The 25,729-nt window shown below is 38.9% G+C and overlaps 2 long non-coding RNA genes across 2 annotated transcripts in view; one reads left to right on the top strand and one right to left on the bottom strand.

Moving 5' to 3' along the window:
* The window catches only part of LOC138171990 (uncharacterized), a 202,655-nt gene extending 193,471 nt beyond the window's left edge, over positions 1-9,184 (bottom strand). Inside the window, exon 1 of the long non-coding RNA XR_011171023.1 lies at positions 9,005-9,184. This is a non-coding gene — a long non-coding RNA (uncharacterized lncRNA). The remainder of the gene's footprint in view (positions 1-9,004) is intronic.
* A 597-nt stretch (positions 9,185-9,781) lies between these two features.
* On the top strand, positions 9,782-23,698 carry LOC138171984 (uncharacterized). The gene is made up of 3 exons (XR_011171018.1): positions 9,782-10,144; positions 21,962-22,118; positions 23,042-23,698. It is a non-coding gene; the product is annotated as an uncharacterized lncRNA (long non-coding RNA).
* Positions 23,699-25,729: the final 2,031 nt, after the last annotated feature.

Raw genomic sequence — 25,729 nt, 5'->3', positions numbered from 1 at the left:
TCTTTTTTTTCTTTTTAATTTTGAGGACACTGTGGCCCAGAGATAAAATGAGTTCTTTGACTAAAGAAGGAAGGAAACGAGTATTTATTCAGTGCCTGCTATATATGCTCCTGCTGCCTCTTTTTAAGCCTGTACTTCTGTGTACTTTCTGTGTCTGCACTATACTAAGTGCTTTACAAATGGAATCTCTTTTGATCCTCACAACAACACTGAGAGGGCGGTGCTATTATGATCCCCATTTTACAATTGAGGAAACTGAGATAGAGGTTAAATGACTTGCCCAGGGTCACATATGAGGAAACTGAGGCAAACAGGGTTAAGTGATTTGCCCAACGTCACACAGCTAGTTAGTGTCTGAGGCCAGACTCACGAAAAAGAGTCTTCCCAACTCCCAAGCCCAATAGTCTATCCACTGTACCACCTAGGAAGGCTATAATTGGGGACCCCCCGGTTTAGAGTGAATGTTAATGGTAACTGTTTCTCTTTGGAACAGCAAACCTAAGGGTGTTCCCTCCCAGCTTGATTTTTTTTTCTTTTTTCTAATTAAAGGGGCCATCTGTTACTCACTTCTTAAAAAGGCCTATTCACTGAATGGGCATTACCTCACTCTCAGTGAGTACCTGAAAAGACCTTAACCTAAAAGGGCCAGGGTCTCCCATTGCATCCTGGGTCATCTCCAGTCATCCTGATGATCCAGTCATCAGGTCACTGGACCCAAATGGCTCTGGAAGAGAAAGTGAGGCTGGTGACCTTGTACACTCAAATCAAAGACAATTGCAGGTCGTGTCATCATTTCCCTGATGCCATGGTCCTCTTCAAAAAGTAAGAACAAACACAAAAAGCATCGCCTATATTAGACGATAATCAAAAGCTGCCATCACAGGCTTTCTGAGTGATCTCTCTCTCTGAGTTCACACCCACATAGTAGAATATAAGCTCACTGAGGATGGAGGCTCATTTTTTGTTTGTGTGCCCAGGCTCTTGCATCTTTTTAAATGAACCTGGGATTTCATTGACATAGGAAACTCCTGGGGAAGAAATTCCACCAATGCAGATCAGTAGTTACTCCACACCTTGGAGTCTCATGACTTACTCAGGGTTACTCAGCAGGATGTATTGGAGATGGTATTTGAACCTAAGTCTTGCTGACTCCAAGTCTCTCTATACACTAGGCCATGCTGTCTATTTTATAGAAGTTTAATAAATATATTTTGTATTAGATTAGATTGGAATGACTGTGTCTGTTTCAGGACTTTTGAGTTATTGCCTGTAAAAGTGAAATGATCAAGGCTCTCCTGTGCTGTGTCATCATATGTTTGGACAATTAATGTACAAAAAAAAAAAAGAATTTGAAAGGCAGCTAGGTGGTGCAGTGAATAGAGCACTGGACCTGGAGCCCAAAAGATCCAAGTTCAATCCAGCTTCGGAAGCTTACTAGCTGTGTGACCCTGGACAAGTCACTCAACTTCTATTTGCCTTAATCCACTAGAGAAGGAAATGGGAAATCACTCTAGTATCTTTGCCAAGAAAACCCCATGGACAGTATTGGTGTGATATGGCCCATGGAGAAACGAAGAATCAGGCACAATTCAACAAGAAAACTGTGATATTTTCCTCCATGGTAAATATTGAGAAAAATTAGTGTTTCTCTCTTATATTTAATAACTAATTATTGAATTAGGACCAGGGTTTTTCCCCTTTTCCTCATCCAGAAATCAGCCAGTGTGGATAGTCTTGGGTAAAGAATTAGCCAGGCTAAGATCTAATCAAAGACAGTAAAGAAATTCTAAGTTTAAGGCAAATGGGTGGATTCCTGCTCATTGTATATACTCAGACAGGTCTGGGAAAATATGTATTCTCCCTTTTGTCAGACAGTTTATATGGAAATAGATAAGTGTCCTTGACCAGATTTGGTTGCTCAGTACCAAGGACCTCACGACCCTCATTAGAATAAGACCACTTTTTCCGGCCTCAGACACAACACACACACACACACACACACACACACACACAAAACTAGCCATGTAACCTTGGGCAAGTTACTTAACCCCAATTGCCCTCCAAAAGGCAAAAATAATAATAATAATAAAATAAATAAAAATAAGCCCACTTCTCATTATAATATTCATTCTCTCTTTATTTGTTAGCCAATCAGAGTTGATTGCCACCCTCAGGAACACCTACTCTTCCAGGGACATATAAACTGTGACCCCAACACCATAAATGGTCTTTTGCAATCAAGACTGTCACTGACTCATTCATTAATAAAATGCTAGCATTATTAATAAAATGATTTATTGCTTAGAAACTATGTCTCTCAAGCTTTTTAAATGTCACAATATTCAATGTTAACAAATATGGTACCCCTTGGAAAATGGGGTAAGGACTTTGTGCTTATTATAGGAAATAATAGCATCTGAGAAGCTCCATTATCAGAGGACACACATCCAGAAATGTAGCATTCGGTGGCGTCAGTCAACAAACATGTATTGAGCACCTTCTACAAGCAAGTGCCAGGAAGGGAAACAGAGAAATATGACCACTTGTTTTCTGTCCTGAAGTAGATCATAATCTAGTTAGGGAAGCTAGATATAAATATACAAAAAGTTAAGCAACAATATAAGTTACAAGGAAATACATGACAAATAACCACCAGAGTGTGGTCTAGACAAGTGGGGAAGCCAGGTGTACTGGTCAGAGAGCTGGACTCACAGCCAGAAAAATGTGGGTTCAGTTCCCATCTCTGACACATCCTGACTTTATGATCATAGGTATTTCACTTAACTCCCTCCTTTTCCAGCTCCTCCTTCAGAACTTCCTTTAATAAGCCTTGACACCAACACCAGAGACTCTGTCATAGTGGGATTTCCACTCTGGGGCCTCCTTCTGTACAACAGCCACTGCCTCCCCCAGAACAGCAAGACCTCACTTCAATGCCTTCCTCCTCTCTGTTCACTTCATCGACCAAAGCCTAAACACAGCCAGTGTGGATTCTTTCCTGCTCTACCCACCCCACCACCACCACCACCACCACCACAGTACTGGAATCATGTACCATTATCAAATCAATACTGCCAAGGCTGTTCAGATTGTGCTCTGAATGGTGAATGCCAATCTTCTCCTCTGTAGGCCCTTTCATGTCCCAGTTACTTTCTTGACCAAAGTTCTCCTCCCTGGACATCATTCCCCAATATGCATTGTTCCCCTCATTAAAATGTAAGCTCCTTGAAGTCAAGGTGTCTTTACTTTCATATGTGGATCCCCACAATGCTTGACACACTGTAAGTGCTTAATAAATGTTTTTTCATTCATTCAGTCTTGGGCCCTCAGTACTCTCGCAAACTCTACCAAACTATAAGCTGTGTTCCTTCTACCCTGCATTGGGGATGAGGGAAAAGACTAAGCATTTATAGAGCACCTACACATCTACTGTGAACCGGGCACTGTGTGGTTCAACATACAGATATTGTCTCAGCTGACCCTCCCAACAACCAGGCAATGTTATTGTCCCCATTTTATAATCAAGGAAATTGAAGAAAATAGAGGTTAAGTGATTTGCCCAGGCTCACATAGCCAATGTCCAAGGCTGGATTTGAACCCAGGTCTTCCAGACTCCAGGCACAACACTATACCCACTGCACTGCCTGGCTACCTCCATTGGGAGAGGGAGTTAACTCATGGGGGTTCCCTGTATCAGTTCCCTATATCTTATTCAGTAGTGTCAAACTTACGGTCTGCAGGTGGCAATGATTATTCCTGAGTGCGGCCCAAACCAGATTAAACATAATTGGGGGGGGGGGGCAGCCAGGTAGCACAGTGAGTGGGAGCACTGGCTCCAGTGTTGGGATGACCTGGAGATTGAATCCCGGGCTCAGACACTCAGCACCCACCCAGAAATAACTGGCTGTGTAACCTTGAGCAAGTTACTTAACCCCGATTGCTTTAAAAAAAAAAAAACATAATTGGGAAATGTTTGACACAATTAATAGAAATACAATGCAATATAATGTTAATTTGTGGTTTTCTAAGTTAATATATAGCCCAAAGGGTTCCATTTCTATTTGAGTTTGATATGAGTGCATAAACAATAAGTATTCTGAATTCAGAGAAAAAAATAGATTGCTGTGGGCTGGAACAATCTGGAAAGATTTCATGGAGTTCAATATACTTGAGCTGGGCCTTAAAGGACAGAAACTTTGGCTGGGTGGAGAGAAGTGGGAGGAGGGAGAGAGGGAGGGAGGGAATTCCTGGTTAGCAAAATATCATTAGGAAAGACACTTCAAAAAAGAGACTAAACAGAATTTGAGGCAGGTATGCTGATGGATCTTGGCAAGAATCAAAGGAAACACCTCATCAACCATTTTTTTTATCTGTCATCCTTGAAACAAATGACCTTATAATCTACTAGTTTGCACAGACTAAGGATTCTGAATTCCAGTTGTAATGTCATCTCAGTTACTATGAGTCTTTGGTAAGTCAATTAAACAGTCCTTCATTTTTCGTCTTTGTCTAAAATACAGTGAATGTGCTATGCTCCATTTGCAAAGATGATCCACTGTCAACAGAACATGTGCTTTCAATTTTTTTTCAATAGTGATGTCTTACATTGAGCCATGCACACTCGCATACTTAATTCTAATACATGGCATATATAAAATGACCAGTAGGAGTTAGGCTTATAACAATGTGAGATGTTTTTCTGTTATTAGCCTATACAAGAATAAAACCACAACTTTGCATGTTTCTTAAATATGGAATGGGTTAAAAGCTGAAAAGAGCTTTTTTAAGAGTGAAAAGCACCACACAAGACCTTTAAGTAATATATCTGTGATCATTTGGGCTTTTTGAAAACATATATCTAAGAGACCCTCCATGGAAATCCCCTTGGACACTATTTTGGAATTGGTAATAAAAAAAATGGCCAAAACAAGGTATTTATAAGTCTCTTCCCTTCCCCCTTTTAACACTCTGATTTCTTCCTTCTTGGAGCACTTCCAAGAATAAAAAATAACATTTTTACATTGCTGAATTAAATTCCACCCTTGTCCTTCAACTAAGAGGCAAGATGCCTTGATTCTTCAATTTCTTATTGAAAAAAAGCCATGACGTTCTGCACTTCATTATCCCTTGAAGATATTTGGTATCTGGCTGATTGCTGTATAAAAAGATATAGTTACCGTCAGACCTAATCCTCCAGAACTGGATTATATTAAATGCATGGCTTTCTCTTCAGTTTCCTCTAATTTCCTCCATTCAACCACCTTTGACTATATTCCAATTTCTACCAAATGCTGCTGAAGTTGTCTCAGCTATTTTCCTTAGATTACACAATTTTCCAGGAAACTCACAAGTTGATCTTCTTAACAATTTATCCATTTCTCTTCTGAAGAAGGATATTATTTTCCATCTCCAAGAAGTTAGCTTTGTGATAGTCTCTCTTTCCATTTCAGAAAGAGGCATTAGCCAGTTTTCTGTTGAATTAAAAATCTTCCTGGGTACAGCTCTGATCCTTATTGAGGTAAAATATTGCATTTAACTCCATAACAGGAAACAGTGAGGAAAAATTTTTAACTTTTACATGATCTCTTAGCCTAATTGGGAAGAGTCTTTAATTATTGAAAAAAGTCTTACAAGAACTACTTTTTTCTCCCAGTGGAAACTTCAGTCTTTCAGATTTAAGTGACTCTGTTAGTTGAAACTTTCTGTTCAGTTAACACGATGAAGAGCTATTTTAAAGTTCACTTGCTGTGTGATTCAGGTGCCATGCTCCAAATTGTCCTACAGCATGGACTTACTCTGTGCTCCTCATCAAATTTAGATAGAACAGGGGCAGCTAGGTGCTACAGAAGATGGAGCACCAGACCTGGAGTTAGGAGGACCTGAGTTCAAATCCAGCTTCAGACAATTGATATTTACAAGCTGTGTAATGGACAAATTTAAACAAATCACTTAACCCCAATTGCCTCCCCAAAGTGAAAAAACAAATTTGGATAGAATAAACCTTTGCACAGCTCTGATCACTTAGAGAAATACCACAATGCTGAAAATCCTTTTAAGTTGAGTTTTAGATTTAGTGATTATATCAGAGTGAATATAAATAGAAATTATTTCTCTTTTAACCAGAAACCCTGAGGGACTTCCCCTCCCAGATAGATTTTTTTTTTCCCCTGGGCTAAGTTAAAGAAGCCCTTCTTTGCCTCATGTTTTTTTAAACTAACTTTAATCACTAAATGGGTGTTGCCTCAAATGGGGACCTGCTAAAGAACTTAGCTTTAAAAGGTCAAGGTCTTCCACCACATTTGGAGCTGTCCCTAATCGTTTTTATGTCTGTCTGGTCCCTAGACCCACATGGGTCCAGAGGAGAAAGTAAAGCTGACAAGTTTGTACAGCCCTCCCTCACTTCAATCCAATTCACTTGCATGTCATGGCATCATCTCCCAGATGTCATGTTCCTCTTCAAAAACAAAGGACAAACAACAGAAACAGCAAAACGGAGATAACCAGATGATATGTTTAATCCGTGCGTTTAATTCATAGGGTACCCTAAGAAGAGCCAGAGGAGATTAGAGAATTTTTTTTAAGTGAGAGAAAAGGAACCACCCATTTTTTCACTTTTGAACAAAGGAGCTTATCTTGAACAATGTTGAAAGAAGGAGCTAAGAGAGGCAACATCTTCAAAGTCATGCATTAGGAGTCAGCAGATTTGGGTGCAAAGCCCATCTTTGTTGCCTACTACCTATGTGACCTCAGACAAGTAACTTCCTCTTTCATTGTCCATGAAATGGGTGCCAAAGAGTGCTGGAGGAATGTATTAGACAATTTCTAAATCTCTTCCAGGTCTACATCTATATCCTATGATTTTGTTGGAAACCCAGAAGATTCTCATTAGTTGACAAAGAACAGGTATGAGAGTCAGAAGACCTGTGTTCCAGTCCTAGATCTGCCTCTAACTTGAACATGGGCAACTAAGTAATGCCACCACTCTGGACCTTAGTTCCCTCATCTGTAAAATGAGAATGATAGCATCTTCCCTACCTGTCTCCCAGACAGTTGTGAAAACAAGGCATCTAAGCAGTTCAGTGAATAGAACTCTGGACTTGGAACCTGAGAAGAGTTGCCTCATACGTTTAATAGCTAATGGACAAATCACTTAAATTCTCTCAGCCTCAGTTTTCTTATCTTTAAAACAATAGTTAATAATAGTTAACATTTATACTGTACCTACTACATGCCATGCTCTCTGCTAAGCACTATATTATCCCATTTGACATTCACAATCACTGTGGATAGTAGGTACTATTATTACACCCATTTTACAGAGGAGAAAACAGAAATTAAGTGACTTGCCCGGGTAAAAATAAGGATAATGATAGTACCTGCTTCATGTGGTTGTTGTAAGTATTAAATGATTTAAATCTACGTGTGTCAAGTCCTTTGTAAACCTTAAAGTGTTATATAAATGATAGCTACTCTTATCGATATAAAATAAAATCAGATATTATATGTGAAAGTCTAACAATTTGCTCCTTGAACTCCCTAAGGGCTAAAGGAAATATCGTAGCATCAGAAGCAATAAAGAAAATTTGAAAGTCAAATGGCATATGTGTCATAGAATGGCTGCTTTAGAAATGGCCTGGAAGCTCATCTAGTCTGCCTTCCTGTTCCATGTTGGCACCTCTTCTTCTACATGGTGATCAGCCGTCCTGACTGTGTGAACCCAGAGCTGTGGAGATCTCATTACCTTCTAGTAGCATCTATTTTTGGAAAACTCGGAGTACTGGAATGCCCTTCTTTACATTGAATTAAACTCTGACTCACTGGAACTTCCATGATTACCCCTACTGCTTCTCTCAGAAAAAAAAATCAAATCTATCCTCTACATTTCACTCCTTCAAGTATTTGAAAAGCTATCGATTGCATTCTCCCTACGTTATCTCTTCTGTAAGCTACATATTTCCACTTCCTTTAGCTATTCCTCCCAGGACACGACTTCCAGGTTCATCCTTACTCCTCTACATAGACTCTCTAATCTGTCAATGTCTTTCTTAAAATTCAATTCCCAGAACCCAAGATGAGAAAGTCAACAAATTAATGAACAGAATTATATATTAAAACTAATGCTGAGAAGTTTCCTGCCAACAGCTATAGTTTTATTCAATAAAATTATAAAAATCCATCCATGGTCTTGAGATCTACTGAGTCTCTTCAGGGGCTAAAAGCAGATAATTCTCTCAAAATTCAAAGCCATTTGAAGGTCAAAGATTCTGCATTTCTAGGTACATCACCTAGAGATGCAACCCCACATTCAGGCCACACCAGGACACAAGGATATGCACCTGCTTCTACTTACATGGTAGGAACCAAGGAGAATCTTCTCACTTAGTTACACCCAGGGAAGATAAACTCGCCCAGGCACACTTGGGACAAACCAAGCAGCTGCAATAAATGGGGGGTTGGGTTGGGGAGGGAAATATACAAAAGGACTTTTGAAAAGTTAAAAGTGCTGTGTAAATGACCAGGGCCATTATTGTGTGCATATTCTTATATTAATGCCTTATTATTATTATTTTTATTATAAAAAGCAAAACCATCTGTGGAGAAAGGTCATTGAGTGGCATCAATCCCCATGATTAAGGATGAGTGAGCCCAAGGAGATGAAGCATGTTTAATGTAATTACACATCCATTTCTTGTGATGTACGACCATGTGAAGCATTACTAATCCCCAAACAGATACCTGCAGCGAGGACTATCAGGAACAGCTGTTTGGACAACAAGAAATGAGCCACATGAACCCGCAGTTCCGCAGGCCTTTGGCTGACTGATTCAAGGAGTCATATTCTGGCCAATAAGTCCAAGATTTATAAGGAATTAAAGAGGCTTCCGTCAGGAGGTACATTTGTTTTGAGCACAAATCACCCTGCCAACTCATTTATTATTGTAATAACCTTTCTCAGGATTTCCATTATTGCAGAGGACTTCTTTTCAAATGAAAAATGACGTACCTGATTCCTTGCAGGGGACTTGGCGTCATAGGCATTTTGGCTTCCAGTGTGAAGCAGTGAGAGAGGTGAGCGAAGGCCTTTATGTGCCTATACTCATATTGATTACAACTAATAGAGTTCATAGGTTTATTATGCATCAGGGACTCAAGCAAGAGCTGTAATGATGGAGGCAGTATCATTCCCTTTGGCATAGCCCAGAAAGCTTAGATATTTCAGGCACTAAAAATAGTTAAAACTATCTGAGCAACTGTTTACATTCAGCAAAGATAATTACATGAGCCTATAAGCTCTTTCCCATCATATTACAGTACTTTAATAACCTATATTTTATTTATATCTAGTTGCTAAGTTTATTAGTGCTTATTATAGGATGTGTTCTTAATTTTATGTTTTACAAAACAATTTGAATAATCGGAATTACTTTTGTGAATTTTTTTTCCACTTGCAATAAGATGAGTGAATTATAAGAAGCCATTTCCTAAACATGCTAACAGGTGCAGAAAAGATTGACAGAGCCGTATGAGGAACTATTCTTAATGCAGGTTTTCCAAGATTTCAGATAGAATTTCTCCGACATAAAAGGAGCATTGCCAAGTGCAAATCATTTTTAAACCAGGCCCAGTTTATTACTCATGGGAGAATGAACACAGGATATGGCAGTATACTTTATTTAATCGTGACCATGAGTGATTTGTAAGTGATACATGGTCTGTGTACGTGTGTGTGTGTTAATTGAAATAGAAACGAACTGGCGTAGAGAAATCAGGGCCCCAAAGGAATCTTAAAAAGAAAGTAATCAGAGAAGGTGAGCCAACAGAGTGCAGCATTATTGACGGGAACCGCAAATGATAGAGGCAGTGGAAGAAACTTAGTTTCAACTTTGTATACCAAAGGATGGAATAGAATGAGTCCCAAAAGTCTCCCCCATGTGACTATGAACATGGCTGTGTGTACAGACCTGAGAGAAGAACTTTGCTCATTCTTCTGGATCCATCTTCCTTTGAACTTGGCTTGACAGTGGCATTATCATTTGCGATATCACCAAAATCATTCCCATTCTGTTTCGAGTCTTCCAAGTCAACAGCAATGTTTCCTGAGGAAGGGCTGCAGAGCTGAACCCTCATTTGAGGCCCGTATGAGGTGAGAGTTGCCCTTTAAGGAGTTCTGCAACCATAAATTGAATTACCAAGAATTCTATTCATTGAAAAATACATTATATTGCATCATGTCCATTTCAAATACAGTGAAACTTGCTTATATTGAATTTCAAGGGACCAGAGTGAAAATTTGATATAGGATGGAATTTGATATACTTTGGAAATATTACGTGGACTTTCCAATTTGATTGCTATATGCTGGGATTCAATAGAAGTGGGTTCAATATAAGTGGGTTTCATTGTATTTGCATTTGTGTTTTTCAGTACATATATGATATGTGTGTTTCTTCAAGGAAGATATCAGATTTATTCCAGAACCTACAAAAGGCAAATATGGATTTGAATAGAAATTCTGGGAAGAATTTGGTCAGAAGAAAGCATTGTAAGCAAATAAGGTTTCACTTGGTTTCATTTTAATACTAATGTAATTTACTTCAGTTTGGACTATTGAGTTCTAGGAAGGCATCTTTCTCTCTTAGCTAGTCCTATAATTCTCTAGTCCATATCTTCACTATTCCTTTCTTTCCGTAGACTGTTTAATATTCATTAGAAAGAAACTGTTCAAAGGGGGTAGGATTAGAGAAAGTAAGGGGACTCACTCTATAAATGAATGTCTTGTATTTATCTTTAAAAGGGGTCACTAGAATAAAAAAGCAATGAAATCATAAAAGCCTTAAATGTTAGAACTGAAAGAAACCCTTGACAGCTTATAATCAGCACCGCCCCTCCCCCATCTATTTTTACATATTTAGATCCTATAATCAAGAGTGGTCATGGGACCGAGTGAGTACAGGATAGAGTTGGCAGCTATCTAGAAAGTGTGCTTCAGATTCCTGATTTTAGAGTTAAGCAAACTAAGGCCCAGAGAACATGCCCAAGATCACATAAGTAGAAAATAGCAGAGTGGAAATTTTAACCCAAGCCCTCTCATCTTGAAACCCAGTGTTCTTTCCACAGCTCACTATCTGACTTGCCTAATGAATGGATGAAAAAAAAAATTTATTAAGTGCTTACTATGTGCCAGATTGACACTATGCTAAGCATTTGGAATACAAATGCAAAAATCTGATAATATCTGCCATTAAGGAGTTTATGTTATAATAGGAATAAACGATACATTTACAGGTGTGGTGGCCACTGAAAGGTATTTATTCTGAGAAGTCATTGGGATGGTGAGAAAAGCCAGAGGGGGAACCATGGATGATACCCTTGACTCGATAACTAGAGTGCAGCCTAAATTCATTTCACTCATTGTCAGATGCAGAACTAGTTTTCTTGTGTTCATTTTTGAAGTATAAGTCCCTGATGGTCCAGTATATTCATTCAAATATTTTCCATTTTGCACAATTTCTACTTTATCCAATACAGTCCAACACTAAGTCTGACTGTCAACCTTCATTTGTCAAGTTATTATCAGTACCCGTGGGACAGGAAGTTGTAAAAGAGAGAGGTAGCATGAAATATTTGAAAGATCACTAATGAATTTTGATTCCAAAACGTTTAACAAAATCCTGGCAAAACAATATGTCTAAAAATTATTCACTATGATCAAGTCATATTTATACCAGGGATGCAAATACGGTTCAGTAGGAGGAAAACATAAATAACAAAATAAATAATCATATTGAAAATAAACTACATTATATCAATAGATACAGAAAAAGTCTTTGACAAAGTACAAGATGAATTTGTTATTAAAAAAACTATAAAGAACAGGACGGAAGGGTGATTTTTTTAATATGGTAAAAAAAGATATTATGACATAGTGGCAAGCTCACTGGACTTGGAATCAGCAGGACCTGACTCCAAATCCCATCTACTATTTGTTCATGCCTATCATGGCTGTTTGGTGGCATATATTTATAGAACTATGTCAAATAACAATGGTAGAAAAGGAAATCCCTGCCTTATTTCTATATTGGGATCAATAAACAGACCTTTGTTAACTGTGTGACCAATATCTTTGGTACCTCAGTTTCCTCTTCCATAAAAATGGGTTGGGCTCAAGGTCTGTTCCAGCTCAAAATCTATGACCTCATCATCCTATAATTAAGAACTAGCATTATCTACAATGGGAAAACACATTGGGGGAAAAAGAATCTTAGTAAATACAGGAGTCAGGCAGGAATTTCCTCTTTCCCCACTGTTATTTGAGATAGTTCTAGAAATGTATGCTACCAATAGCAAGACAATTACAGCTGTAAACAGAGTAGACAAATAAAGGTTGTTTAAAGAATAAAAATACCAATAAAATTATTTTATAAAAACGAAAACAGATCAGCACTTTTTATTTTTTTAAAATAAAGATCACTGAATGTATAGTCAGGAAAAAAAATAGGTTTAAGTCCTTCTGGGACCAAAAACAAGTATTTTACTCTTTACACATGACAGCTCTTCCATTTTTACAGACAATAATCAGTCTTCCTCAAGTCTTCTCTTTCTGCAGCATAAACAACCCCAGTTCGTTCAAATGATCCTTGATGATACTGTTTCATATGTTTTAATCACCTTGTTCACTCTTCTCTGAATGTGCTTAAGCTTGTCAATTTCTTTCCCCAGTTTGTGGCACCCAAAATGGTATGAAATACTCCAAGTGTGTCTTGATCAGCAGAAAAATTGCTCTTCTAGCTATAAGATCTTTGATATTATGATCCTGACACATCACAAGCTGTTACGAAGGCTCCTTCTATAGACAAGGGATTTTCTTGTACACATACTAAGAATTTTACCAACTTCATTTTATTTTTGTGCCTTTTTTTGTCATTGGAAATAGTTCATCTTGACAGATTGTGCCCACTGAAGTGATGGTCACTTTCACTCACATTCTGAACTCACAGAGGTGTATATTTATCAAGCAGACTGAATTCAAATATACATTGATTGCTTTGGAGAAATTTTAGTTCAAAGACAAATATGCAAATCATTGTTCATCAAAAATGCGAAATTAGCTCAATCAGTTATCTACTTTGCATGAGGAACTTGGCTTTAGTAACTTCAAATTGTAAGTCACATACTACAAATCAGGCTGAGACACACATTCTCCAAAGTGTGTTGGGGAGAGGAGAAGAGTGAGATTTGGACAAGACAAAGGACCACGAAAGGTAGAAAATACACAGAAAGAAAAGTAAAGAAATGACTGAAACAATGGGACAAAGGAATGAAGACAATCCTTCTTGGTGTCCCTTAAATCGTTGCTGGTGGAGTGAGTGCATTGAGACAACTGGTTGTATCTCCAAACCCCCAAGAACTCCAACAAGAACCTATGCAAGATAGTATTCCCATGGAGAGCAAGCTCCCAGGGAAAGGGAGAGTTCCTCTGGGTCATACCCCACCCTGCATAGAAGAGAAGAGAAAGCAAGGTTTTTTTTTCCCTATACAAGGTATCCTGCCCCATTTCTGCTCTTTAATTTTGTATTGTCTTCTAACAACATGCGTGGGTATTACTGGTACCCTTACTTTCCTGTAGCAAGGATGTGTTCATTGTTTGTTGTTTAAAATGTTTCTTTCTTGTCCCTGCAAGCATTTCCATCTCTCTTTTTTAAAGATAGCCCTAGATTCATAGTTAGTTTGCGATGGATTATATACTAAATTGCAGGGTTTTTATCTAGTTTCTTTTCCTGCATCCACAGAAGTATATTACCCAAGTATTCGTGAATGAAGTCAGAGTGTGAAGGGACAAGATGGACACCTGCAGGACAATTCTCAGTATCCTGGACTCCAGAGACCAGTCTGGTCTTGCATCACTCCACTAGTCTTTTCTCTTTTAATTTCATTTTGATTCAGTGCATATTTTTGACTCAGAGTCGTCCGTTCGTTCAGTATGGTTTGTTCTTCCAGCAACACCTGGTCCAGTGATCTTTCCACTGTACTTTGGTTTTTCTTCTTACTGTTGACACAAGTGTTTAACATTAAAACCAATAGTCATACAGGTGATGAGGAGAGAGAATTGGCTGCCCCTATCCTGGGAGGAAATCAGTAAGAGTCACAGAGAGGTTGTGCCCATATTTTCATATGACTACCTCCCTCTTCAGCATTCATAGATATTCACCCAGGACCATCCAAATATTCAGCCAGATAAGGCCCACAGGGCTATTATCATGCCTTCAATATGCCTTATAAGTGTCTACTAATAGTTTTTAGTAGATTCTCAATAAATATTTGTTGCCTGATTGATTGCCATATCTAAGCCATTCTATTTATATGCATTCTGTAGTTATAGAGCAAATGATGTAAATTCGTTAAAATTCTGGAATTAGTCATGACTGAGTTTATAATTTACTTCCCAGTACTATTATGGAATGTTATGATATTGTGAGGGAGATGGGATGGAGTAGAAACACTGTAACTGATTTACAACACACTGGGGAAAGACCCTTAGTAACCTAAGAAAAATATCCCTTCATTCTGAAGAGCAGTCAGTGAAGAGCCTAATGGCATCAGTAGTTTACTTACAAGTTTCTGAATTCACATAATGGAGGAGGGGGTGAGGAGTGTGAAAGAAAGAAATAACAGAGAGTGGGATCCCTATTTCCATGGGGAAAAATTTCCCCAAATGAAAGAATGATGAAAAAAATGTTCTTTTCCTATTACCAGTGGACTTAGGAAGAGCCATTGCGAAAGGTCATTTGAGTTGGTTTGGGCTTTTAAGATTCCAATCCAATCAATACAGACTAAATAGTTGGAATGGGATAAAATGGCATCCAGTCCATGAGCTGGGTGTTTCACCAGACTGAACTGAATTCCTAAGATCTTTGAAGTTCATCATCAAGAAGAAGCAAAGTCTGTAATTTTTTTTTTAATAAGCATTCATGTAAATTCAAGCTGAGAGAAGAGTCATTAGCCTTTCTGGAGGCAAAATAGGTGTCTCTCCCTGCTGAGATGTGAATTTTTTTTTCCCTATACAAATACACACTCCATCACACTGCTCCCACGCTGTCTGTTGTTTCCTTTCCCCACTGTCCCCTTCCATGAGAACAGCACGGCATCACTCACAAGCTGCCTAATGCTCTTTATGCCTTCATTTTCACAACTTGGTCCCTTGGAGATTCGCGGAAGCAATGAGATAAACAACATTTTCTAGACATATCATTCATCTCCTAATGAACAATTCCATCACTGGTCCCCTGTTTGTCTGCAGAATGAAACGACGATAATAATAATAGGATGTGAGCTCTTCTCCATTTTAACATACATATATTACTCATATTTGACAGTATTTAATCATTATGCTATTTGGAAAAAAACAAAACAAAGAAAAGCTGTCGTTCCCCACATGGTGAAGCATGGCGTGCTGTTTGTACCACCCATGAAGATGTTAGGGCTCTGCTCTCTGAGAGATGTCGATGTTTTCAACATGGGCAGGAAAGAGCAAGTTTCTTTAAAAGAAAACACATTGACAGCAAGTGCACAGGTTGCTTCTATTGTAGATGCCCTAACAACTTTCTTAAATTAGCTTTTGACGGGAACCCTTTCTGTGTGCTTGATGTCACTTCGACCACCCAAGTTAACTTGATACAAATGTAATTTAAGAGATTCCATGTGTGCTTTATAGAAGATGTGCGTCTATGAGGGTTTCAGGGTAATGGTGGGGCAGGGTTAAATATGGGCACAGATTCTTAGGATATGTATATTTCCCCAAATAAGTAATTTCTGCTGCCTGATCATTCTCAATCCAAACTTATATTTAAAATTAATGAATTAAACCACATTGATTAACATCAGCCGTATGGTTTTTGGTGCCTCAAGAATTCTGTTTTCCATCGAACACACTGGGATAATTCCATTCGGTGTTAATAGAGGTTACAATAACAGAGACCTCAACAAAAGGAGATGCCTGGGGGGAAAAATAACACATCTCCTTTTACAGGATCAGAGAAAGTTGGAAGTGGATGGGACCTTTAACAATGATTCGTATAAAAGAAATACCACTGGATTTAGAGGCAGAATACCCAAGTTTGAAGCCTGGGTACCATTTATAATTGTAAAACCGAGGGAAGTTAAGCAATTAATCTCTTTGGACTTTAAATGCCACATTTCTAAAGTGGGGGGATTGAACTAGACGATTAATATGGTCCATTTGAATGCAAAAATCTTATATTCTAGTTCAACCCCATGATTTTACAGAAAAGGAGGATGAATTCCACAGAGTGGAAGTGATTTATCCAAAGTCACACTGAGCAAGGTCTGAGCTAGAAGCCGGGTCTCTCAACTCTGAGCCCAGTGTTCTTTAAACCAAGTAGTTATTTGTGGAATTATACTGATCAATAGTGAAGCAAAGCAAAGAGTGAAAAGCAAAAATCTAGAAAGACAATACAAGAAACCTGTTAAGTACAAATGAACTTAGTACTTTTTCTATGTTTTTAATTTGTACATGTTGGCTATAGTTTTTTCATCCTTTTTTTCCTTCCGTAAATCTCAGGACCATACCTTGATAGAATCACAAAAGTGTGAGGGACCATTAGAAAGCATCTTATCCTTTAATTAATATTGCCTAAATCCTCACAGATGATGGTGGGATTTCATTTTTTTAATCCATAGAAAAAAATCTATAAAACTTCTCAGTAACCCACCCAATGACCTTCCCCACGTGAGTTACTTTCACTGATCAAACTCAAATTCTTCATGCTACAATTGGGGACCATTTTCTCCATCTAATTCCTCAGTGGAATTTTTTAAATGTTTTAAATAAAAGATAAATCAGTTTATCATCATCTCTATAAACCTGGAAATTAATTTTGAAGACTTTATTTTCTAGGTCAAATAATCCATTTTCTTCTAGGTTTTCCCCCCGTGGGTCTTATTTGCAAATTTTGGAGGGAGAAAGAAAGAGAGAAAGAGACAGACAGACAAGCAGAGATGGAGAGAAACTCTATTTCTTTTGTGTGAACACTTCAAAATTCTTCATGTCACTCCTGAGCTCTTTTGCCAAGTCCAATTACTACTGCAAGCTTTCCTTTATTTCATGTCTCATCCATCTTCTCCCCAAAGAACCCTAAGACTGGAAGTTATCTTGCAGGTAATCTAGTCATACATTCAGGGTAGCTAGGTGAACTAGATGGAGTGCCACACCTGGAGTCAGGAAGACTCATCTTCCTGAGTTCAAATCTAGCCTCAGACACTTACTAGCTGTGTGACCGTGGGCAAGTCACTTAGCTTAGCCCTGTTTGTCTCCGTTTCCTCATCTGTACAATGAGCTGGAGAAAGAAATGCAAACCACCCCATTATCTTTACCAAAAAAAAAAAACAACAACAACCCAAATGGGGTCACAAAGAGTTGGACGTGACTGAAAAAGACTGAACAATAAATCTTACGATTATAGGGTATAGAGCTAGAAAGAACCTTGGAGCCCTTCTAGACCAATCCTTTAATTTACAGATGAAAAAACTGAAACCAGAGGTAAGAAATAAATTCCCTAAGACCACATAGCTGACTTGAGGTAATGTTCTCTCCCTTTAACTATCCTCTACCATTTATACAATCACCTAGTTTTCTTTTTCTATCTTACACTATCTTCATCTTGCCATCTCTTTGCTCCCTGGGGTTCACTGCTTAGTCACTTCATATCATTAAAACTATTTTATGTCCTCATATTTCATACTGATTCTTTACCTTCTTTCTACCCACCCCCATGGAACACCACAGTCTCCGAAAAAAAATTAAAGTTTTAGTTAGCACATATGTCAGTGGAGACATATGTAATGGAAGTCCGTAGACTGTTAGGTATTAGGAATGAAGAATTATTGTGCAGAAGCAGTATAAAAGATTTTGCCTGGAAGATATAGAAACAGAGGAGGAAGGGGGTTGGTCACGTAGTGAGAGTAAGGTAAGCTGGACAGACAGCTCATGTGTTCCACTTGTCAAATAAGATCAGCAACTCATAGGATACCAGATTTGAAACTGGAAGGGATCTCAGATGATACCTATTCTACCTACCCTACTTCCTTTTTAAGCGGAGGAAACTGAGGTCCAGAGAGGAAAGTGGCTTGCCCAAGGACACACAGGTAATAAACGGCTGAGCCAAGACAAACCACAACTTGAACCAAGGCTTTTGATCCCAAATCCAGTGCTCTTCCCACCATTGCTAGCACGATACATGCTCCTAATGAAAGGTTTACCAGAAGATGTAGACAGTAGTTCCACAAGATAAAAAGGCGAGGAGGTTATACAACACTGGAGATATCAACATGGAAGAGATATCAGATCCATTCAACTGTCAAAGCAGGAAAAACTCAAACAATGTCTTCCTACCATTCCCTTCCTTCACTTACTTCAAATGTCTGCACACGTTCTTGGTAGCACAACGTTACCTTCTTAAAAGGGGCTTAAAGCATAAAAATAGATTGGATCTACTCTCTGTAGAGGATTGACCCATGAGAAAGTCCATGCAGGCGTACTGTGTAAGACAGATAGAACTTTACCCAGGAGTTTAAAAAGAATCTGAAATAGAAAAAACCTAGAAATACAAGATTGACCTGACTTAAAGGCAAGCTACAGCCCACATGGTATCCCCCTGTACCTTTACCACACAAACCCTGGCCCTTGAATGAGAACAGACTTCTCAGTAAGACCTTTCTCTGTAAACAGCTCACCTCCTTTGGCAGAAAAGAAAAAAAAAAGCAGAGAGTCTCTGATATATCACGCAGTCAAATGAATTAATGGTCAAGAAAGCGTCCGATAAGAGGCCTTGTTGAGTGGCAAAGATACGGGAATGTCTTGCGGAATCAGGCAGGAATAGAAAGCAGAACAGCTATCTTACAAGGTCAGTAGAACTGGCAAAAGCAGAGAGAAGGGAGAACAAGCAAGGTCCGCTGTGCACACCCGCCACGAGAGAGTGGCGATGTTGGCTTGTGGAGAGGAGACTGGGAGTGTCAGTGCTGGAAAAGTTGTCTAAGCTGCTTCTAACCTTTGACCTCTGCTCACTTCAGCGCAAGACTGACTAAGAAGGAAGATTACTGCTGTATTTCTGTTTGAAACTGTTGTGCAACCTTCAATCCTTACCCCTTCAATAAACCTAGGATTGCAGGACTGAGATCTAGAAAGCCCACACACAGCGAATGATAGGACCCAACAGGTTCTCTGACACCAAATTCAGTGCTCTTTCCATTAACCCGCCTACCAAAATGTCTAACTTTTAATGACTTAGGTCAAAGTAGTTTGAGGACTGAGGTAATGAGGACAGGACCTATAACTGCAGAAGCAATTTATTATATCAACGAAAGCAAATTATCAGTGGGCTATTCTTGCTCTAGCCAAGTAAGAACCTGCTTACTAGGAGATAAGAACTCCAGGGGAATGGCACCCTATGATGCTTAACTAATTAGTTGATAAGGGCCTGCTGCTATGTACCAGGTGCTAGGCTGGATGTTGGAGACATAAAGACAAAAGAGAAACAGTTCCTGTCCTCAAGGAGCTTACCTTCTAATGGAGAAGATGACAGCTACATGAATGAATAGATAGAAAATACATACAAAATGAAATGAATACACAGCAGCTGGAGAGAGAGAGCACTAACGGTTGGGGAATCAAGGAAGGCTTCAAGTAAAAGGTGGTTGCTTCAGTTTGGTCTTAAACGAAGTGAATGAGGCAGAGGTACAAAGGGAGTATGTTCCAGAGAAGTGAGGGGAGGGAAGTGATATCGAATGAAGCTGAAGGAATAGGATGGGCCCAGATTTAAAAGATATACAGAGAAATTTATATTTTTATCCTAAAGATAATAGGGAACTATTATACTTTATTGAGTAGAGGAGGGACATGGTCAGATGTGCACTTAAGGCAGAGAGACCTCAAGCAGAGTCCAGGCAAAAGGTGATGAATGCCTGAACTAAGGTGCCAGCTGTGTGAGTGGAAAGAAGGGGACATGTGAGTGGTATTGTTGAAGTAGAAACATCAAGATCTGGTGACTGATTAGATACTCAGGGTGAAAAAGAATGAGGAACCAAGGACAAAGCCAAGGTTGTAAACCTGGAAGACTGAAAGAATGGTTGATATCCTTGACAGAAATAAGCAATTTTGGCAAAAGAAATGACTTAGAAAAATAATAGATTGTGTTTTAAATAACTTGAGACTTCCATAAGTCATCCTGTTTGAAATGTTCTAAACACAGCTGGTGATACAGAATTGGAGGTCAAGAGAAAGTCTAAGATGGGGCTGACATTAGGCTGACATCTGCCTAGTGGTAATTACTATACCATGGGAGCGAATGACATCACCAAGAGAGAGAGAATATAGGCAAAGAAGAGAACCTAAGATGGTGATGGGTATACCTTAAGTTAGGGGGTGTAATGTTGATGGTGAGCTAGCAAAGGAGAAGAAACCAAAGTAGAAGGAAAATGAGGGTAGAGTAATACCATGAAAACACAGAGAGGAGAGAAGATCCAGGAAGAGAGGGTGAGTTAATTGTGCCAAATGCTACAATGAGGTCGAGAAGGATGAGGACTGAGGAGAGTCTATCATATTTGACCACTAAAAAAGATGGCTAGCAGCTTTGGAGAGCGTATTGTCATGTAGTGAGGAAGCAAAAGCCAGAGGGTGAAATGCTTAGAAGTGAGAGGTGCTTAGCTGCGATGAGAATAGACAATATTTTCTAAGAGTTTGGCTTAAAAAGGAAGCAGAGACATAGAATAATCACTAGAGAGGATGGTGGAATCGAGCAAAGGCTCTTTTAAGAATGCCAGATTGAAGGATCCTACTCCTGGGACCAATGCAGGGAACAGAAAAAGGTGGCTAGGGTCCTATACCTGATAACTCTCACCCCCACCAACCCAACAGCCTCTTTATCTTGTAAACAGACTTACAGAATGGGTCTGAATACTGATGTCGGCACTGTGTCCTCCTTCCTCCTCCACTCAGAAGTTTATTCAGAACAGTATGCGGGCACACAGCAGGTGTTTAATGAACACTTGTTGACAATGTACTTGCTTAATCATCCTCATAAAGGTTTTTAAAAATTAACTACACAAGTGCAGGGTGAGGGAGACCTAAGTTAGCGGTAGTTGTGGAAATGACTAGGCTTTTGGTGGACGATGAGTTCAGTACGAGTCATCGGTGTGATATGGCTACCAAAAGACCTAGTACAATCTTAGACTGTATTAGTAGAGGATAGTGTCCCAGATCAAGAAAGACAAGAGCCTGACTGTGCTCAATACTATCTGAGATATTGTATGCCTTCTGGAGTGACATATTTCAAGAGGATCATTGACAAGCTGAAGATCTCTCCAAAAAGGATGATCAGAATGGTGAATGATATGGAAAATGTCATACAAATAGAAATATTTAGCCTTGAGAAGAGAAGGTTTTGTGGAGACATAATAACTGCCTTCAAACATTTGAAAGTCTATCATGTGTAGGGGGGAATAAAATGGTTCTGCTTGGACCACTGAGGGTAGAATGAGGTATAATGGCTGGAAGTTTCAGATAGACGGTCAGTCAGCAAGGATTTATTAAGCACTTACTAAATGTCAAACACTGTGGTAAGCACTAGTTCTACAAAGAAAGGCAAAAACAGGCCCCGCCTTCACCATCTCCCATTCTGCCCAGGCAGATTTACTTCCTGATCATTGTCCAAAACCAGACTGGACGATTATGTATTTCCCATGGCCGGAGGTGCTGAAGGAAAAGCTGGAAAAGCCATCCCCTATTAGGGATGTTATGGGTGGTATTCCTGAAATAGGTGAGAAGCTGAGCGTAGTTGAGGACCCTTCTACGGCTGAGATTCTATGAGTCCTTAAAGCTACTAATCTAAGCCATGGGAAAGAAATGTCCAAAGCAACATCCTGCTCTTTGACTTTTCTGAATTTATAGCAGAAGATGCAGAATCATCATGAGAAAGGAAAGAGCCTCCTGCAGGAGGAATCAGAAGAGCAAGGCCATGGTCTCCGAGCTCACACTGAAGAGCCTCCCATCTTGGACAAGTTACTGAGCCTTTCTAGGTCTCAGCTTCCTCACTGCAGAATGAAAGGTCTGGACTAAATGATCTGTTGGGTTTCTTGTTCAAGCTGCTGTATTCAAATCAGATTGGTTGGGCGTGAGTCCCTTTATGTCTTAACAAACTGTCTGAGGTACGACCACTTATCTATGATAATGCAACACAAGAGAGACGTATGATTTTGTTGATATTAGAGTTCTCAGCATCAACTCGGATCAGAACTTTTCTGTGACTTTGAGACCTGACAAATTTCCCTGGGCTCAGAGGTTAAGTGACCTGCCCAGGATCACACAGCCAGTTAAGTGTCAGAAGCAAGATTTTTAACCTGCCTTCCTTACTCCAAATCCAGTACTCTATCCAGTATATCACATGACCTTTCAGATTGCTTACATTATAGTGGGAAATGGGGATCTCCATAGGAAGTTAGATTGTAAGTAGTCAGATTAATGTAGTACAAAGTCAAGGGACTCTGATTGCAGCCCTGGATCTACCATCAAGATGGGCTTCTATGTTCTTACATTTAACCCATCATTACCTCAATTTATCTGTCTGTGAAATTGAGTTCATAATGCTTTGTCCTGGGGGCAGCTAGGTGGCACAATGGATGAGGGCCTGAGTTCAAATCCAGTCTCAGACATTTGATATTTAACTAGCTATGTGACCCTGGGCAAGTAACTTAACCCTGATTGCCTAATAATAATAATGCTTTGTTCTACCTTCCTCAAAGGGATGATGTGAACATAAAATGAGATATCTCTAGAACTATTTTGAGAAAAAAAAAGTAGTCTATCAATGCAGAGTCTTATTATGATTTGTTTGGATTCTTGCTTCATGAAGTGACTTGCTGATAGAATTGAAAAATTAGTTGGGCAAAGGAAATGCAGCTAATACCACTTGATTAGAGTGCCACACTTAACACACTGTCTCATTAACTGTTCTTTGATAAATTCACTCAGATTATCTTGGGCACGATTGGAGACAAGGACCAAGAAATGGCTTGAAGGACCCGAAAGAAGAGAAGTGACAGTAAGCAGCTACAGAGCTGTGAGAAAATGCTGTGGATGGGGGAAGGGAGAAGGAGCGAGAGGGGTGCTACAGGGATTGATGTTTGATCTGGTCTTATTTAATATCTTCATTAATGATCCGGAAGAGGGGTAAATAGCATGTTAATTAAATTTGCAAATGAGACTAAATTGGGAGATGTTGTAAACATCCTCAAGGACAGAGAAGTAATATGAAGGGACCTTGAGAGGTTAGAAGGATGGGCAGCAAAAAAGAAAAGAGGAAAAAAAAGAGACAAAAAAGAAACCTACTGGAAAAAGCATGTAAGTAGATATATCAATAAGGGAAGACGTTGAACAAATACGGGGAATGCCATGATCGTTCATTTATTCAACACACATTTGTATTGCTATGTGTAAGGCATAGATCTGGGCTCTGTACAGGATATGAAATTATACAAAACACAGTCCCTGACTTCAAGAAACTTACAGTCTAATATAAAATATATAAATGTGCTTATGTGTAATATCTATGTGTTTTTTTCCTTACCATAAGAAATAAGAAAAGTATTGTCTCTGAATGTTCAATATACATTTCAAAACAAAATACATAATCTATACCACCTATATCACAGACATGAAAATGTCAATCTATCCTGGCCCAGGAGTGCACTGGTATATTTAACAACTGGATCTTGGGGACAGTTGGAGAGAGGAGGGATGAAATGTACCCATGACACACTTTCAATGCATTACTAATATTTTGTCCATCACTTTAAGTCTAGACAATCAACAGAGTAAATCGTCCTGATTTATAGTATTTACCAGTTTCTGAGGTTGTAATGCTCACATTGAAAACTTAACAATTAACTCCTCTGAGTCATTCATTATAAACTGGTTCTAGCATATCACTGCCCTTACCCAAATCACAAGTACACCAACTCTCAGATGGCAAGATTTCCTCACCTACTTAATTAACTTCCTTGGACTTACAGTATCCATAACTAAAATGCAGCATGCAGAACAAAACACAATTCTCCAAGTGTGATGTGGCCAGGGAAGCATATGGCAAGACTATCACTTACCTCATTCTGGATAGTAGACTTCTTTTAATGAAGGCTAAGATGATTTTAGCTTTTTTTGGCTTCAATGGCACAAGTCTCTCACAAGGAGACATTGCTGTCTCTCTCTCTCACCTTCTAGTCCAGGGGTTAGCAAACTACAGCCAACAGGCCCAGTCTAGCCCACCACCCACTTTTGTACAACCCACAACCTAAGAATGCTTTTTACATTTTTAAATAAAGTTTTATTGCATTTTAGAATGTAAAAATCCATTTTTGCTCATGAGTTATGCAAATGCAGGCTTCAGGCTAGATTTCACTCACAGGCCAGAGCTAACGAAGCCCTCTGATTAATCCACTGAAATAAGGGATATATACATGCACACGTATACATATATCTAAACATATGTATATATTGTGTGTACACATGTTGTATATACATGTGTGCGTACACATATTGTATATTTGTGTATATATACATATGTGTATTGTATATATGTATGTATGTATACACTGCATTATAGTCACACCATTCCTACCAGTCCTGTATTTGTACAGAACATAACATTTATCCCTATTACATTTTTTAAATCTTATTTTTGGTGATATCTCTATTTATCATCACCTTGACTTCCAAACACATTCTTCCTCTGTCTCTTATATAATGAGCCATCCTTGTAAGAAATATTTTTAAAGTGGGGAAAAGTCAAAGCAGATCAATAAACCCAACAAACATTTCAACTGTGTCTGACAGTATATTCAACATCCCACACCTACAGCTCACCACCTTTGCAAAGTAGACATGACCATGCATTTTCTCCACTCCTCATAAGGTCTATCTCTATTAAATTTCATTTTATTGACTTTGGTCTATTTTTCTAACCTGGCAAGATATTTCAGGGTGCCACTTTTATCCTCCAATAATGCTTTCCATGCCAGCTTTGTCAACCACAAATTCAACAAGCATTCCATACAAGTCACTAATAAAAATGTTAAATATAACTGATCAAAGGACAAAGACTTCTAGATAATACAATCCATTAATCTACACTCTGTGTCCAGTCAACTACCTTTGCTTTTTGGGGGGAATTTTTGGGCAATTGGGGTTAAGTGATTTACTTAAGGTCACCCAGCTAATAAGTGTTAAGTGTCTGAGGTCGGATTTGAACTCAGGTCTTCCAGACTCAAGAGCTAATGCTCTATTCACTGCACCACCTAGATACCCCAAGGAAATGCCTTTCTGAATTCACTCATTAGTCTAAATAGCTCCAAATTTATCTAGCTATATTATTGTCTAGTCCACATCCCTCCCATCTTTTCCCCAAAAGAACAACATTCAGTCCATATCAACTTTCAGGAAATTGTGGCCAACAGCCTGTTTTGGGACAGCACTAAGAATGTCTTTTTATATATTTAAATTCAATTCATTTTAAAATGTGAAAAACCATTCTTACCTCCAAGGATATATAAAAGAAGGGTTGGGGGAGGAAGGAGTTTGGACCTTGGGCTATAGTTTGCCAAATCCTTGGTCTACGTCCCTGCCTTTTCTCTAAAAGACTATCATGAAAGACTTTGTGAAATA

This window comes from Petaurus breviceps, unplaced genomic scaffold, assembly GCF_028583685.1.
Source record: "Petaurus breviceps papuanus isolate PSGF00001 unplaced genomic scaffold, PetGlider_PUasm1.0 128, whole genome shotgun sequence".
In the NCBI taxonomy this organism is placed as follows: domain Eukaryota; kingdom Metazoa; phylum Chordata; class Mammalia; order Diprotodontia; family Petauridae; genus Petaurus; species Petaurus breviceps.
Note: the sequence above shows the minus strand (reverse complement) of the source record. Positions and strands in the feature narration are given on the sequence as shown.